Here is a 17,323-nt window from a genome sequence, read left to right as displayed (position 1 = left end):
CGAGAAATTGCTTCTCGGAAGACGCTATTAAAATACACTCGATACTTCATAACCAATTGCCAGTGCCGATTTTTAAGGAAATACTGCGTAATGCATGGTTTGCTTCCAAATTATCGTCTGAAAGAGCGGTTTTTGAAAATGTTAACGAGGTTTGTTTTTCCACGGAAAACGTCAAAAGACTTTGCGTATGCGGAAACATAGCATTTATGAAATGCAGCTTGTGCCGTTTAACTTTATGTTTTCCACGTTTTTACGAAACATACCATCCTGCAACTTGTACTCGTAATGTCAAAAGCGACGATTAATTGTACATCTTTCAAAAGCCGCCGTTTGTGGCGGTCAAAACTTGGAGGTAACAAGTCGTTTCGGGCTCCTTCCAGGTATAAGGGATTTCTCAAATCACGGACAAGCATACATTTTCAGTATCACTTTATGAGTTTGGTCGTTGACTAGTCGATAGTTATGAATATTACATTATTTGTGATAATAAAAATTAGTAGACTCCGAAATAAGATTGTAAATTTAATAAAAGTTCATCCCATTACACGTATTTTTCTCATCATATCAATTGTAATATAAATAGTAAAGAAAATGACTGTGTTGAAAATAGCCGGCCGAAGTGGCCGTGCGGTTAAAGGCGCTGCAGTCTGGAACCGCAGGACCGCTACGGTCGCAGGTTAGAATCCTGCCTCGGGCATGGATGTTTGTGATGTCCTTAGGTTAGTTAGGTTTAACTAGTTCTAAGTTCTAGGGGACTAATGACCTCAGCAGTTGAGTCCCATAGTGCTCAGAGCCATTTGAACCATTTTTTTTTTTTCTTGTGTTGAAGATAAAAAAAACTGACGAACAGAACTCGATCCAGCGGCTTGAAAGCCAACCACTTAAAAAAAAAAAAACTCTTTTGTTCTTCGTTGAATTTGTTAAGGGCGGACGTCCGATAACACCTGTTTGGTTTGTTCGTTGATCCATTTACTCACTTTTTTAATTAGAGAGGGTAGCTAATCCTCTGACCGAACACGCTGAGCTACCGTGCCGGCACCACCTGGCTCCAGCCGCTTCATGATAAAAATGGCCACGCACACACACACACACATATATATATATATATATATATATATATATATATATATATATATATATTTTTACTCCTGGAAATGGAAAAAAGAACACATTGACACCGGTGTGTCAGACCCACCATACTTGCTCCGGACACTGCGAGAGGGCTGTACAAGCAATGATCACACGCACGGCACAGCGGACACACCAGGAACCGCGGTGTTGGCCGTCGAATGGCGCTAGCTGCGCAGCATTTGTGCACCGCCGCCGTCAGTGTCAGCCAGTTTGCCGTGGCATACGGAGCTCCATCGCAGTCTTTAACACTGGTAGCATGCCGCGACAGCGTGGACGTGAACCGTATGTGCAGTTGACGGACTTTGAGCGAGGGCGTATAGTGGGCATGCGGGAGGCCGGGTGGACGTACCGCCGAATTGCTCAACACGTGGGGCGTGAGGTCTCCACAGTACATCGATGTTGTCGCCAGTGGTCGGCGGAAGGTGCACGTGCCCGTCGACCTGGGACCGGACCGCAGCGACGCACGGATGCACGCCAAGACCGTAGGATCCTACGCAGTGCCGTAGGGGACCGCACCGCCACTTCCCAGCAAATTAGGGACACTGTTGCTCCTGGGGTATCGGCGAGGACCATTCGCAACCGTCTCCATGAAGCTGGGCTACGGTCCCGCACACCGGTAGGCCGTCTTCCGCTCACGCCCCAACATCGTACAGCCCGCCTCCAGTGGTGTCGCGACAGGCGTGAATGGAGGGACGAATGGAGACGTGTCGTCTTCAGCGATGAGAGTCGCTTCTGCCTTGGTGCCAATGATGGTCGTATGCGTGTTTGGCGCCGTGCAGGTGAGCGCCACAATCAGGACTGCATACGACCGAGGCACACAGGGCCAACACCCGGCATCATGGTGTGGGGAGCGATCTCCTACACTGGCCGTACACCACTGGTGATCGTCGAGGGGACACTGAATAGTGCACGGTACATCCAAACCGTCATCGAACCCATCGTTCTACCATTCCTAGACCGGCAAGGGAACTTGCTGTTCCAACAGGACAATGCACGTCCGCATGTATCCCGTGCCACCCAACGTGCTCTAGAAGGTGTAAATCAACTACCCTGGCCAGCAAGATCTCCGGATCTGTCACCCATTGAGCATGTTTGGGACTGGATGAAGCGTCGTCTCACGCGGTCTGCACGTCCAGCACGAACGCTGGTCCAACTGAGGCGCCAGGTGGAAATGGCATGGCAAGCCGTTCCACAGGACTACATCCAGCATCTCTACGATCGTCTCCATGGGAGAATAGCAGCCTGCATTGCTGCGAAAGGTGGATATACACTGTACTGGTGCCGACATTGTGCATGCTCTGTTGCCTGTGTCTATGTGCCTGTGGTTCTGTCAGTGTGATCATGTGATGTATCTGACCCCAGGAATGTGTCAATAAAGTTTCCCCTTCCTGGGACAATGAATTCACGGTGTTCTTATTTCAATTTCCAGGAGTGTATATATGTATATATGACGACCGAAATTATCTTGCGATTTCCTCAGTAACGATTGAGAAGTACGCGCTACTGCTTACACATTTTGTTATCCTCATGGAGTACTATGAGTGTACGGAGTTTGCAGTAAAACCGCGTTAGCCTGCATCTCGTGGTCGTGCGGTAGCGTTCTCGCTTCCCACGCCCGGGTTCCCGGGTTGATTCCCGGCGGGGTCAGGGATTTTCTCTGCCTCGTGATGGCTGGGTGTTGTGTGCTGTCCTTAGGTTAGTTAGGTTTAAGTAGTTCTAAGTTCTAGGGGACTGATGACCACAGATGTTAAGTCCCATAGTGCTCAGAGCCATTTGAACCATTTTTGAAATCCGCGTTCCAAACGTCGTGGCTTCCCATTGTTAGTGCAGCTACATCAGTGACCACAAACAGTGGGTACACCCCAAACGCATCGAGAAGTCAACCATTCTGAGACGTAGAACACTTTTATATAACTTCAATGCATCTTTTATAAGTGAGCATATATTAAAAAGGAAAACACAGTTGCGGCATTAATAACCGTCCTCTTTCCATGAAAATAGGCGCAGTCCATTTTATTTTAGTTTTGTGGTCAAAATCGGTAGAGTTTTTATGTTCAACTGCAGGGTACAATTAGCATCTCATTATTTTGCGACATCGAACGAAAAAAAGAAAAACTGCTGCACTGCCGCCGATTACAGAAGACCAAATTGCAGAGGTTGGGCTACACACCCCACATACATATCCATCCTGCGTAAAATCGAAAAAAAAAAAAAAATCTTGAAATATTTTGCTGCAAACGCTACCAATCACTGCAGAATGTCCTTGTTATTTCGAAACCATCATCGTAGTAAAGAAAAGGTGAGAATTTAGATGCCAAAGAAAGAAAGCACAGCCATGTTGAGCGGTTTCTTTTAGCTTCAGGGACAAATTACATGGTCACAGAGCATCTCTCGCTTTCAAATCAGTATCTGTGAATAAACTGCCATGTACGGGGTGTATTAGAAACATTTCAGACATGAGAAAACAGATTTTCATGCCATTAGTTTACATATCGGGGAAAATAATCATTTTACATTCGGACATAGCAGGCTATAATTCAAGATCATATTGCTATCTTGTACACTATGGCAAGTCCCGTCTTACCAATGCGATGCTGTAGCACACCGGCGTTTACGAAACAAATCGCGAGAGCCTGTCTAGTACTAGGGCCTTCTATAAGATTTTACCACACCTCTCTCTTCCCGTGTCCGCAGCTCGTGGTCTAGTGGCTAGCGTTGCTGCCTCTGGATCAAGGAGTCCCGGGTTCGATTCCTTTTCGGGTTGGGGATTTTCTCTGCCCGGGGACTGGGTGTTTGTGTTGTGCTCATCATTTCATTATCCTCATTTGTGACAGTGACTGGATTCGATTGAGAGAAAAAAATGGACTGTGTAAAAATTGGGATTTCTTACAGGCGCTGATAACCGCGCAGTTGAGCGTCCCACAAACCAAACGTCGTCATCATCATCATCATCTCTCTTCCGATACATCGAAAACAAATACCGCCTCTGTGCTTGTAGTTGATATTTTGGCTCCATAACTTTCCTCTATCGACCTGCCTCTAAGGTTTCTGTCAACCAGCAGATAATCATTGGCAATAGCAGCAAATTCTTGCGTTCTAGTTATGTAAGCAATTTCATCGTCATGGTCTGTTTCACACAATCTACTCAGATGCTGGTAAAAAACTATCATTTCTGGGTTCCACAACAAGATATAATTCAAGTGGTGCATACTTTACAATTGGAGGTTATGAACAATGAAATAACACAGGACTTGTAGTAACACCTATTCCGCCGGCCGGAGTGGCCGAGCGGTTCTAGGCGCTGCAGTCTGGAACCGCGAGACCGCTACGGTCGCAGGTTCGAAAAAAATGGTTCAAATGGCTCTGAGCACTATGGGACTTAACATCTTAAGTCATCAGTCCCCTAGAACTTAGAACTACTTAAACCTAACTAACCTAAGGACACCACACTTGACTAATAACCTCAGCAGTTGAGTCCCATAGTGCTCAGAGCCATCTGACACCACACACATCCATGCCCGAGGCAGGATTCGAACCTGCGACCGTAGCAGTCTCGCGGTTCCGGACTGCAGCGCCTAGAACCGCACGACCATCGCGGCCGGCCGCAGGTTCGAATCCTGCCTCGGGCGTGGATGTGTGTGATGTCCTTAGGTTAGTTAGGTTTAAGTAGTTCTAAGTTCTAGGGGACTGATGACCTCAGAAGTTAAGTCCCATAGTGCTCAGAGCCATTTGCACCATTTTGAACACCTATTCACAAACAAAAAATCGTGACGATAATAACAAAAACAGTAATGATTCCGTGAAAATAGGAACAGCTAATTTCCATTAGATTTATGAGAAATACTCCTTGTAATAGAAACTAACTCCTATAAGATTTTACGCCATCGGCCTTGCAGCAGTCATAACACCGGTTCCTGTCATATCACCGAAGTTAAGCACTGTCAGATACAGGTAACATTTGGATGGGTGACCACCCTGCCTGCTGAGCAATGTTCGTAAGTGAGGTGAACTCAGCCCTTGTGCAGCAAACTGAGAAGCTACTTGATTTAGAAGTAATAGCTCCGGTCTTTTAAACTGACATACAGCTGGGAGAGCAGTGGAATGACCACATGTCTCTCCATATTCACATCCAGTGACGTCCGTGGAGTGAGGATGACTCGGTAGCCGGTCGGTAGCGTTGGGCCTTCATGGCCTGTTCAGACATGGTTCAGTTTATAAGACTCTACTGCGTCTCTCTCTTCTGATACATCTAAAGAGACAAATACCGTCTGCTTGTTGACATCGAGCATGTTACATATACCTATGTCGCTCAATTGGAGCAGGTTGCCAGTGGTCGAAGTCGTTACACAGACTTATGTCATGTTTTGCCGACTGTACTGGAGGAAGACTATATCATAATCACAAGAGAGGGTTCCTGCATTGTTCCTTCATAAGCAGTTTCATATATTGTTTTTTCAGCTGTAACATATCCCATCAGTGTATTACTACAGCTTTGCACAGCGCCATACACTTTGTTCTTCTACCATGATTTCCAGGTCTGTGTCAGGTGCTAAACCGATGTTAACTCGTTTCGATCCACTGACCCTCCCAGAAAGCTGAACATCGCATGGTGTAAACTATTCAGCCCTCACAACACACAGCATGGTAGAAATAAAACACAAAGCCAATGATTCTCATTGTCAAAAATGTGGAATACATCGCAACATATGGAAAGTGGAAGATTTCGTGCCATTGTAGAGCATAACTGTCTGAAGGTGATGATCTCTACATTTAATCCTATGCTCCAGAGTGACAAGTAGCAGATATCCAATGTTCCGCCAAGCCTCGATCCATCTCAACCAAGTAGTGTCAGTCAATCATTATGTGGTAATCAATAGCACCCCAGTGGATGGATAGGATAGGAAAGACACCATCGATATGGAATGAAGTACTGTAATATGAACCGCAGTTGACAGCATGACTAATTTTAACAATTTTATGACTTATTCCGTAATTTCAACACCGGCTAATGATACAGCGAATGCTTCCCAATTCTGTACCATCACTAAATCAAAAAAATGGTTCAAATGGCTCTGAGCACTATGGGACTTAACTTCTGAGGTCATCAGTCCCCTTGAACTTAGAACTACTTAAACCTAACTAACCTAAGGACATCACACACATCCATGCCTGAGACTGGATATGAACCTGCGACCGTAGCGGTTGCGCGGTTCCAGACTGTAGCGCCTAGAACCGCTCGGTCACCCCGGCCGACTCACTAAATCACCCCTCCACTACTTTGCAAGTACTAGATACTAGTTTCCGAATGCAGATAGACGACTGTGGAGTACATCCATTCGGTCATATACACCATAGTATACTAGACAGCATCCTACACTGATGCTATTATGTTATCTGCATATTTCCAGAAAATCTGTCATAGTGCAGGATTTACGATTACGACTGGCCATCTTTGCTTGTGTGGATGGGCGTCACAGTGTAAACTCACATTTGTAGGATTAACTTGGAGATTGACAGATCCCTCCCACGTTGCCCTTGATCAATACTCCCTGCAACACGGTCGGCAATTTAATCTGTAACCGATCAGAAATGTGAGAGTCCTACATGCACTAATTTCCACGTATAGTGAAGGAAACGGAGATCTGTATTCGTAAATGCTGTTCAGTGAAGACTGTTCCGCATGTTTTACCCATGACACCCATCCAAATGCGCAAGATCTCTCAATACACGTGCATGCCAAGAAGGGTAGCACCCCTTAGTGGTGTATAGTAAACATCAAAGTGTTGCCATTATATAACAGATGGTTAAAAAGAGATGTGTGCTTTATACATGATACAACTCCAGACGGGTGGAGTTTGAAACATTCCACAATAGTCAACTGTGCTATCAATTCTGAAGTATTATTCCACTGCCTGGAATCAATCCAAGGAAGTTACCGACATGAGATAAATTATCATGGAGCATCAACTCACACTCCTGTGACTACACAAATGGTTCAAATGGCTCTGAGCTCTATGGGACTTAACTTCTGAGGTCATCAGTCCCTAGAACTTATAACTACTTAAACCTAACTAACCTAAGGACATCTCACACATCCATGCCCGAGGCAGGATTCGAACCTGCGACCGTAGCGGTCGTACGTTTCCAGACTGTATATGACTACACAGTTATGCATCTAAAAATTCTATATTGATAAAGTCATATGCTATCCGAAGTATTTGTTGTGTGGAATGCAACGCTCTTAATACTCTAGTTCAGGATATATTTTTCCGGCATTGACATACAATCACTCTGGAAATTTCCTACCTCAACGACTACAGTGCCAAATTTTAAAATGATAAAACTACATATTTCTACACTATTCTGGTGTCCTAGGAAAGTAATATTAGTATATATCTGTCGCTCGAGTTGCTTATAAACCAACTAGAACGAAGTCAGGAATTTTTTAGACAGTTTCAAACCTCTCCTTGCCTTAATGTAATATAGTCTGGCTGATTAGAAGTTACTTTTCTTGCCTGTTGATGCCGGTGAAATGCGCTTTTCCTTTCTTGTTGGGATTTTACGTATTTTTGATGTTTGCTGTTTGTGGTTTTCGATGTGTATGTGTGGTTAATTGACTAGTAATTTTTTATTCACAACGACAGATGGTTTCGTTTTACTGTAACATTTTGGTTGTCTTCGCTCGTATGTATTTTACCGCTTACGTTACGTGAGATTCTCGCCCATTACACTAGTGCCCTCTCTCGTTAGATGTGTTCCATAGCGCAAGCTTCACCTGTTTGACACTAGGCCACAGATAAATTCGTTCCATATTTTCTATTTTACATAGATGTTTTAAATGGTCTGATATGTTTTATTTATTAAGACAGAAAGTTTGAATTAGCACAACTTTTAATGCGCTTGTGTATGTATGTATCCATGGATTTTAATATGCTCGAGTGTCTGGCACATACCACAAGTGCCCTCTCTCGGCGAAAACATCTGCCCTAGTGCTTTCACACTCTCGTCATGATAGTTCATAGGCGAAGTACTGGTGCTAAACTGTGTTCGGATTGACCCTGTGTCCATAATCATGTTGTACAAATTGAGATGATGTCTTAACTATTGACGACGCCTTTGGCACAATTGTTTTATTAATCTCCATTGCAGGATGAAATCTTAGTAAGTAACTAAAAGATTTTGTGCCTGTATTACTCTGGTAATTTCACGGTTACTTAAGCTTTAGTGTTTTTTTTTCTTTTCCCTCCGCCCCTCTTCCCCTCCCCCTCCCCCTCCCCCTCCTTCCCTCCCTCCCCTGCCCATGGCATCTGCTTCTCCCTCTCCCTCTCCCTCTCCCTCTCCCTCTCCCTCTCCCTCTCCCTCTCCCTCTCACACCCCCCTCATCATCTCTTGGCAGGTCCCCCGACTCGTACACGCTTAGTGAACATTCGCGCGCCGGAGATCGACGCCTCGTGTTGTGTGTGCCGTCGTTTTGTGCTTCAGTGGTTCAGTGTTATTCGTTCTGTGCACCTACGTTCACGTGTGACAATTTTCGTCTATGTATGTGTCCAAGTGTCTGAATAAATTTTATCTTGGACTCTACACCCGTGAACGGCTACATGTATTTTACAAAGTGTTTGTCTCCGTTTATATGTCCACCTTACTTTTCTCTCACATTGTCTTCATTTGTACCTTTCGTGTTTCTCTGAGGCCAAAGAGCGGCGTAGTATGGTGCTGCAGGCCTGCCTGTAAACGGGTTTAAAAATAACAATAAAGGAAAAAAAATTCTTTCTTTCTTATTTCTGATGCTAAGTTTTTGCTACCGGCCGGCCGGAGTGGCCATGCGGTTCGAATCCTGCCTCGGGCATGAATGTGTCTGATGTCCTTAGGTTAGTTACGTTTAATTAGTTCTAAGTTCTAGGCGACTGATGACCTCAGAAGTTAAGTCGCATAGTGCTCAAAGCCATTTTAACAATTTTTTTTTCTTTTTTTGGCTAATGAAAGTGTCTTCCTGTCCAGGATTTTTTACTTCTGATGAAGGTATATTTACATACAGGATGTTACAAAAAGGTACGGCCAAACTTTCAGGAAACATTCCTCACATACAAAGAAAGAAAATATGTTAAGCGGACATGTGTCCGGAAACGCTTAATTTCCATGTTAGAGCTCATTTTATTACTTCTCTTCAAATCACATTAATCTTGGAATGGAAACACACGGCAACAGAACGTACCAGCGTGACTTCAAACACTTTGTTACAGGAAATGTTCAAAATGTCCTCCGGTAGCGAGGATACATGCATCCACCCTCCATCGCATGGAATCCCTGATGCGCTGATGCAGCCCTGGAGAATGGCGTATTGTATCACAGCCGTCCACAATACGAGCACGAAGAGTCTCTACATTTGGTACCGGGGTTAAGTAGACAAGAGCTTTCAAATGCCCCCATAAATGAAAGTCAAGAGGGTTGAGGTCAGGAGAGCGTGGAGGCCATTGAATTGGTCCGCCTCTACCAATCCATCGGTCACCGAATCTGTTGTTGAGAAGTGTACGAACACTTCGACTGAAATGTGCAGGAGCTCCATCGTGCATGAACCACATGTTGTGTCATACTTGTAAAGGCACATGTTCTAGCAGCACAGGTAGAGTATCCCGTATGAAATCATGATAACGTGCTCCATTGAGCGTAGGTGGAAGAACATGGGGCCCAATCAAGACATCACCAACAATGCCTGCCCAAACGTTCACAGAAAATCTGTGTTGATGACGTGATTGCACAATTGCGTGCGGATTCTCGTCAGCCCACACATTTTGGTTGTGAAAATTTACAATTTGATCACGTTGGAATGAAGCCTCATCCGTAAAGAGAACACTTGCACCGAAATGACGATTGACACATTGTTGTATGAACCATTCGCAGAAGTGTACCCGTGGAGGCCAATCAGCTGCTGATAAAGCCTGCACACGCTGTACATGGTACGGAAACAACTGGTTCTCCCGTAGCACTCTCCATACAGTGACGTGGTCAGCGTTGCCTTGTACAGCAGCAACTTCTCTGACGCTGACATTAGGGTTATCGTCAACTGCACGAAGAATTGCCTCGTCCATTGCAGGTGTCCTCGTCGTTCTAGGTCTTCCCCAGTCGCGAGTCACAGACTGGAATGTTCCGTGCTCCCTAAGACGCCGATCAATTGCTTCGAACGTCTTCCTGTCGGGACACCTTCGTTCTGGAAATCTGTCTCGATACAAACGTACCGCGCCACGGCTATTGCCCCGTGCTAATCCATACATCAAATGGGCATCTGCCAACTCCGAATTTGTAAACGTTGCACTGCCTGCAAAACCACATTCGTGATGAACACTAAGCTGTTGATGCTGCGTACTGATGTGCTTGATGTACTGTAGAGCAATGAGTCGGATGTCAACACAAGCACCGAAGTCAACATTACCTTCCTTCAATTGGGCCAACTGGCGGTGAATCGAGGAAATACAGTACATACTGACGAAACTAAAATGAGCTCTAACGTCGAAATTAAGCGTTTCCGGATACATGTCCACCTAACATCTTTTCTTTATTTGTGTGTGAGGAATGTTTCCTGAAAGTTTGGCCGTACCTTTTTGTAACACCTTGTATACCGAAACCTTGTTCAAGAATTTTAATAAATCTTTATCTTGCAACTGTTTTGGCTGTCATCATTTACCGTGAAGTCAGGAGCACCGCGAGCACCGCTTGCCGCCAGAGGTCGTCATCGAAGAGTTCTCTGGTGGGTACCGTGCCTCGCCTTGGCTGTCGCAACTGGGCCACGGGCAACGTGGCTGCGTCCTCAGCGAGGCAGAGCGACCAAACAGTCGAGTGAGCGGAATTCGACATGAGCGGGACGATGGACACCTGTACTGGCTGAGGCAAAGGGAAATTAAATGTTCACAGATTGGCAAAGAGTCTGTCTGCAGCCGTGAGCTGCCTTGTAGTCCACCCCACGGGATCCAATCCACTATCCCCGTACCTATGGTGACCTAGTAGTTAACAAACATTTATTTCGTCACTGTTACTTTGTTATTGTTGGCTAGTGCAAGCGTATCCTCCAAAGACCAATTAGCTACGTGATTAAAAAAATGTGAACAACACATGCACAATGCTCGCCGAAAAAGCGAGCTGCACGTACTGGATGGCGCAGGAAATATGTTACCATTTTGTTTTTGAATATAAACTTTATTTTCAATACAATCTGAAAGGAACATATACTACAGTGAAGAGCCGTCCATGGAGATTTGTTCTAACTCAGCACATGCTCAGTATGTCCACCATTTCGTTTCCTAACTTCCTTCAAATGAACATTGAAGTTAGTGATTACCCTACAGCACATGTCTTCCGTAATTTCACTGCAAGCTTGAAGAATAAGTCTTCTGAGCTCCATTAAATCACGTGGACGTTTCGGGAAAATTTTTTCCTTTAGATGCCCCCCAAGAAAAAAGTCACGTGGATTGAGGTCTGGACTATTGGGGGGCCAATTTTGTCCTTCATTGAAGCGACCTGGAAACCTGAGTGAAATGATCCGCATGTCGAAATGCCCGTGTAACAACTCCAACACAGTGTTTGCAGTATGTGGCCTTGCTCCATCTTGCATGAACCACTGCGTGTTGAAGGGCAAGGCAATAGCAAGAGGCTGTGGAATGAAGCTATTGCAAAGCATGCTCAAATAACGCTCGCTGATCACAGTTTCTTCAAAGAAAAAGGGTCCAATAAGTCCGTGACTGGAAACTGCTGCCCACGCTGTAATCCTCGGAGCATAATGTTGTTGTTCATGAAGCACTTGTGGGTTTTCAGCGGCCCAAAAGCGTACATCTTGTTTGTTAACCACAGCGTGTAAATGAAAATGCGCCTCGTCTGAAAACCAAACGTTGTGGAGAGTTTCTTCCCTATCCTCCGCCCACTGAGCAAACAGTAGTCTTTGCTGTTTGTTCTTCAGTGAGCTTCTGTGCACAGGTCATCTTGTATGGGTACATATGAAGGTCACTTTTAAGAATGCGTTGAACGGAGCGTCTGGATATTCCCAGTTGCACTGCTGCCTTTCTACAGGGTTTCCCGGGACTTCCCTGTACAGCAACTCGTACTGATTCAACATTCCCCGGCGAACAAACAGGCTTAGGCGGAGGTCGATTCGCTTCCAATACTGTTCCTTCCTGTACAAATTTATAGTACAACCTGTGGATGGTCTTCTTGCGAGGGACCCATTGTGTGTTAAACTGTTGTCGAAAACGCCTCTGAGTCACAACAAGGCTTTTCGTTTCATGAAAAAGTAACACAGTTGCCGATCATTGCTGTGTCGTCAGTCTTCCATTGTCAGCTATTGCTGCTTACTATTCCCCTAGCGGCAGTATCGTGAATTACACGTCATTTCGTAACTCATTTGTTTTTCCAAGCTCTGCTGGTACTGCTGTAGAGATCCCAGCGGGTCTAATGTGCGTCGTAACTTGTGAAAGAAACAATTGGTAACACATTTCGTGCGCCACCCTGTACCTGATAACAGTGGTACCGGCACAATATTTATGACGAGATGCTGTTCCTATCTTCCGGCGCTACAGACCCAGGAACCACGAGGGCAGACAAAACCATTGTGAACCTGCGAACAGCCTTGGAAATACAGCGACACTCATCGCATCTCTCGCTCCGAGCGGAAGACCTACATTTCTAGCTCCATGTAACCGTGGGAAAAATCGTATGCAAACTGATTAAAGGAGGAGATCTCCGACCTGTAACCTGCTAGGAGTAGCGGTGCAGAATTCTCTTCCAACGGCTTTCATTTGGTAACTCGCACTAACTCCGTCGCAATACGGATGTTAAGAAGGGATACCTGAACGTCACCCACACGCTGACTTGACTCGCCATAGGCCAGTCTGATAAAGGCACCTGCGGGTCGCCTGTCAAATTCGTAACAGACAGTAGAAACTCTCGCAATAAAAACGTACTTACGTTATTTGTATTACACGTCTGTGAACTGCTGCATTCATTTTTATGAACAATATAGGCATTAATCAGTAGGAAAGACATTCCATACTGCACTGGTTACAACAATATTAGCAGGTATTGGGCATTACGATTCTATCGCGAATCCAGCTCTCACATATCGTGAGTCCGACAACACCCCATCTACGACAATATCGTCGATGACGAATCGCAAATCAGATAATATCGTAGCCTAATACTTCTGCGAGAAACAGTAGCAAGGTCTAGCTGCGGAGCGAGGTTTATTAAGACGATTGTACTAGGAGGAATACGTTCTGAGACAAATATTCAGTAACTTGTGTTATGCCAAACTGCCTGTTGGTTTGTGTCTCTGGTTCTTCGGCCGGCGGTTGTCTGATGATTTTTCTGACGTTTCGCCAGCACGAGTGGCTGGAATTGTCAAAGTTCCGCCCTCCATTGCTGGTGGTGGACTGAGGCCGAGCTCGCGGCCGCAGACTATATGTACCTGGCGCGCCAACGTCCAAGAGCATCTCCACGGTCATTTTCGGTTGTGTTCACCTCTTGCTACTTGCAACGGTCGTTTGCTGCAGCACGGGAAGCCAGGATACGTTTACCCTGAGGCGTTCTTCTTTGTTGGTGAAGCTATTCTAGTGTTTGTGTGTGAGAGCTCTTCTATACAGCCAGAACTTCGGTGTCGGCGAATTTTACTACGTGGTCGGTCTCACACAGCGCGTGCTCTGCACAACCGATTTCTCCACCTTCCCCAATCTGCTATCTCGTTTACGTTCTGTGATCCTGATGTTGATAATGTGTTCTGGAGGTGGAGCACGATTACTGCGTTCCTGATGATTCAGTTACGACAGCAGCTGTGGCCTATCACACAGATCCGCTGTTGTGGTTAATGTAACCACCATTGTTCTCGAATGCAAGTACATATCTAATTTTCTTTCTGTATAAAATATATTTTATGTCTTTGACACATAACTCTGTTCCCTCTTGCAGTTCCAGGCGAGATCATTCTGGAGTTTTTATTCTGATTCGTATCTCCAGCACAACACACAACTGGTGAAGCCCTCGACGTCTTCCTGGGTGTGCGTTGCCAAGGCTTCTGATCCACATCCTGCACTTGGACCTCATTCATACCCAGTGTATTTTTTTCACACACACAACACAATAACTGCTGTTTAAGGCGTAATTTCTTTAGTGGGGAATGGATTAAGTCTGTGCAATACGTTTAGTCTTTTATTACAACGTCTGGGATAACATTGTTTGTGGGTACCAGTCCTAATTCGGCGATATCGCATCCGACGGTACTGTGGCGAACAATATCCTGGGCCGGCCGCTGTGGCCGAGCAGTTCTAGGCACTTCAGTCTGGAACCGCGCGACCGCTACGGTCGCAGGTTCGAACCCTGCCTCGGGCATGGATGTTTGTGATGTCCTTAGGTTAGTTAGGTTTAAATAATTCTAAGTTCTAGGGGACTGATGACCTCAGATGTTAAGTCCCATGGTGCTCTGAGCCATTTTAACAATATCCTGGGAGAACAATGTCCTGGACTGAGAGAAATGTGTTTCTTATGCTGTAATATAGCACATCTGAGTAGTAATTACGTCGCTTTCGTTGAAGGCAGTGTTAAGAATCTCCATGTAATAGATAATTAAGGATGTATGCAGACGACATAATTAATAAGCTTTCCTCGGTCTTGACTCTCTGGACGGTTTGGGGCAGTTTTAGAGTATTCTTACACACACCACAATAACTCACAATAACTTCTGTTTAAGGCGTAATTTCTTTAGTGGGGAATCGATTAAGTCTGTTCAATTCGTTTAGTCTTTTATTACAACATCTGGGATAATATTGTTTGTGGTTACCAGTCCAAAATCGGCGATATCGTATCTTACGGTATTGTGAAGAATAATATCCTGGGAGAAAAATGTCCTTGACTGAGAGAAATGTGTTTCTCATGCTTTAATATAGAATATCTGAGTAATAATTACGTCGTTTTTGTTTGAGGTAGTGTTAAGAATCTCCATGTAGTAGATAATTAAGGATGTATGCAGACGGCATAATTAATAAGCTTTTGTCGGTCTTGACTCTCTGGACGGTTTGAGGCAATTTTAGAGTATTCTTACTACCTCCAGTAGACCAACGACAGCTGTTCTACAAGTTATCCGTAGCTGCCACCACATACATGTGATTGGCACAAAGTATAGTGCAGAATATTGTAAATACTGATCGTTATAGTTCAAAAACACTTAAGCAATCTTGCACATGACCAAGTCTGTAGTTGTGTAGTGTAGCCTCTAGCCTGGTAATGCAATGTTTTTTAGACGAGGACATAAAAGCTCCTCGTAGCTTTCTGGGAAAGCATCGAAGAGATCTCCTCAGACACTATGATATAGAGTTTATATGGCATTGCGAATACACTCTAAAATAAATGCAGACATCGTGTCTGACTATACTGAAATTTTTAAGGAACGTTTCACATTTTCCACATATTCCAAATTTGTTAATTTTTTCCGTATCTATGTGTCTATGTGTGAATATTCTCTTATTGCTTGCATGGCCAGATGTGACTTGCAAATTTTTCGTGCCATCCAACTTTGATATGCAGGCGCAACTCAGTTAGGGCACATACTTATTCTTCTATTGGCAACACTAAGTGTCAGTACCAAAGCTAAAAAACACACACACATACACAAACAGAACACACACACACACACACACACACACACACACACACACACACACACACACACGTCCACACACACTAATACACATAAACACATGGATTGCCGTTAGAAGTAATGTGTAGACGTTATTATTTTGTAAACACCCAGTTTCCATATTTAGTGGGTTGACTTTCGGCAGAGACCGTCACATCCCACTCCCACCTATGCCGAAGGCGTCGTTGGAGGCGGTGGCGATTGTGTTGGATGCACGTTAGGTGTTGGATATTGCTAAAGCTGGATCCAGCATGTGTTTCTTCAGGGAAGATTATTCAGCCTGGATCCAACATGTACAACGTCCGAGCAGAATCTGCTTGCACAAAGTCCAGGGTAAATCTTGGTGTGGATCTATATGTACAATAACTCTTGGATAATGTTCTGACCCATGTATTGTCTGAGGTATCGTCCGAAAGGTGTATCCACCAATGCTACATGTGAGAATACAGTTCGGGCAGGTCTAGCGTATAGTGGATCGGGAAGCCGGCCGGTGTGGCCGTGCGGTTCTAGGCGCTTCAGTCTGGAACAGCGTGACCGCTGCGGTCGCAGGTTCGAATCCTGCCTCGGGCATGGCTGTGTGTGATGTGATTAGGTTACTTAGGTTTAAGTAGTTCTAAGTTCTAGGGGACTGATGACCACAGATGTTAAGTCCCATAGTGCTCAGAGCCATTTGAACCATTTTTAGTAGATCGGGAAATATTGTTAGTTTGATTAAGTGTATAGTGCGTCATGGAACATTCCAAAATGGTTCAAAGGGCTCTGAGCACTATGGAACTGAACATCTGAGGTTATCAGTCCCCTAGAACTTAGAACTACTTAAACCTAACTAACCTAAGGTCATCACACACATCCAAGCCCGAGGCAGGATTCGAACCTGCGACCGTAGCGGTCGCTCGGTTCCAGACAAGAGCCTAGAACCGCTCGGCCACACAGGCCGGCTCAGGGAATATTATTTGGGGCTGAAACCAACATTTGGCACTTCCATGGTGGATCCACTTGCGCAAAGTCCTGGGTAATGATTGTGGTGGCTCTGTATGCACAAACGGTCTTGTCGCAGTGGATACACCGGTTCCCGTCGGATCACCGAAGTTAAGCGCTGTCGGGCGTGGACGGCACTTGGATGGGTGACCATCCGGGCCGCCATGTACTGTTGCTATTTTTTGTGGTGCACTCAGCCTCATGATGCCAATTGAGGAGCTACTCGACCGAATAGTAGCGGCTCCGCTCAAAGAAAACAATCATAACGACTGGGAGAGCGGTGTGCTGACCACACGCCCCTCCTATCCGCGTCCTCATTTGAGGATGACACGGCGGTCGGATGGTCCTGATGGGCCACTTGTGGCATAAAGACGGAGTGCCTGACTTATATGCACAATAATTCTGAAATAATGTTGTGTATGCACCGACCTATGTATTATTTGAGGTACTGTCTGAAAGGCAGTTCTGCCAGGGCTACATCCAGGAATATTGTTAGAGCTGGATTCATCACGTAGCATGTCGGCGAATATTGTTCGAGGCTGGGTC

General features: G+C 45.2%; 1 pseudogene; it reads left to right on the top strand.

Moving 5' to 3' along the window:
- The first annotated feature begins 16,837 nt into the window (after window positions 1-16,837).
- On the top strand, window positions 16,838-16,955 carry LOC124557576 (annotated as a pseudogene).
- Window positions 16,956-17,323: the final 368 nt, after the last annotated feature.

The sequence above is a fragment of the Schistocerca americana genome, chromosome X (genome assembly GCF_021461395.2).
Source record: "Schistocerca americana isolate TAMUIC-IGC-003095 chromosome X, iqSchAmer2.1, whole genome shotgun sequence".
NCBI classification, from domain to species: domain Eukaryota; kingdom Metazoa; phylum Arthropoda; class Insecta; order Orthoptera; family Acrididae; genus Schistocerca; species Schistocerca americana.
Note: the sequence above shows the minus strand (reverse complement) of the source record. Positions and strands in the feature narration are given on the sequence as shown.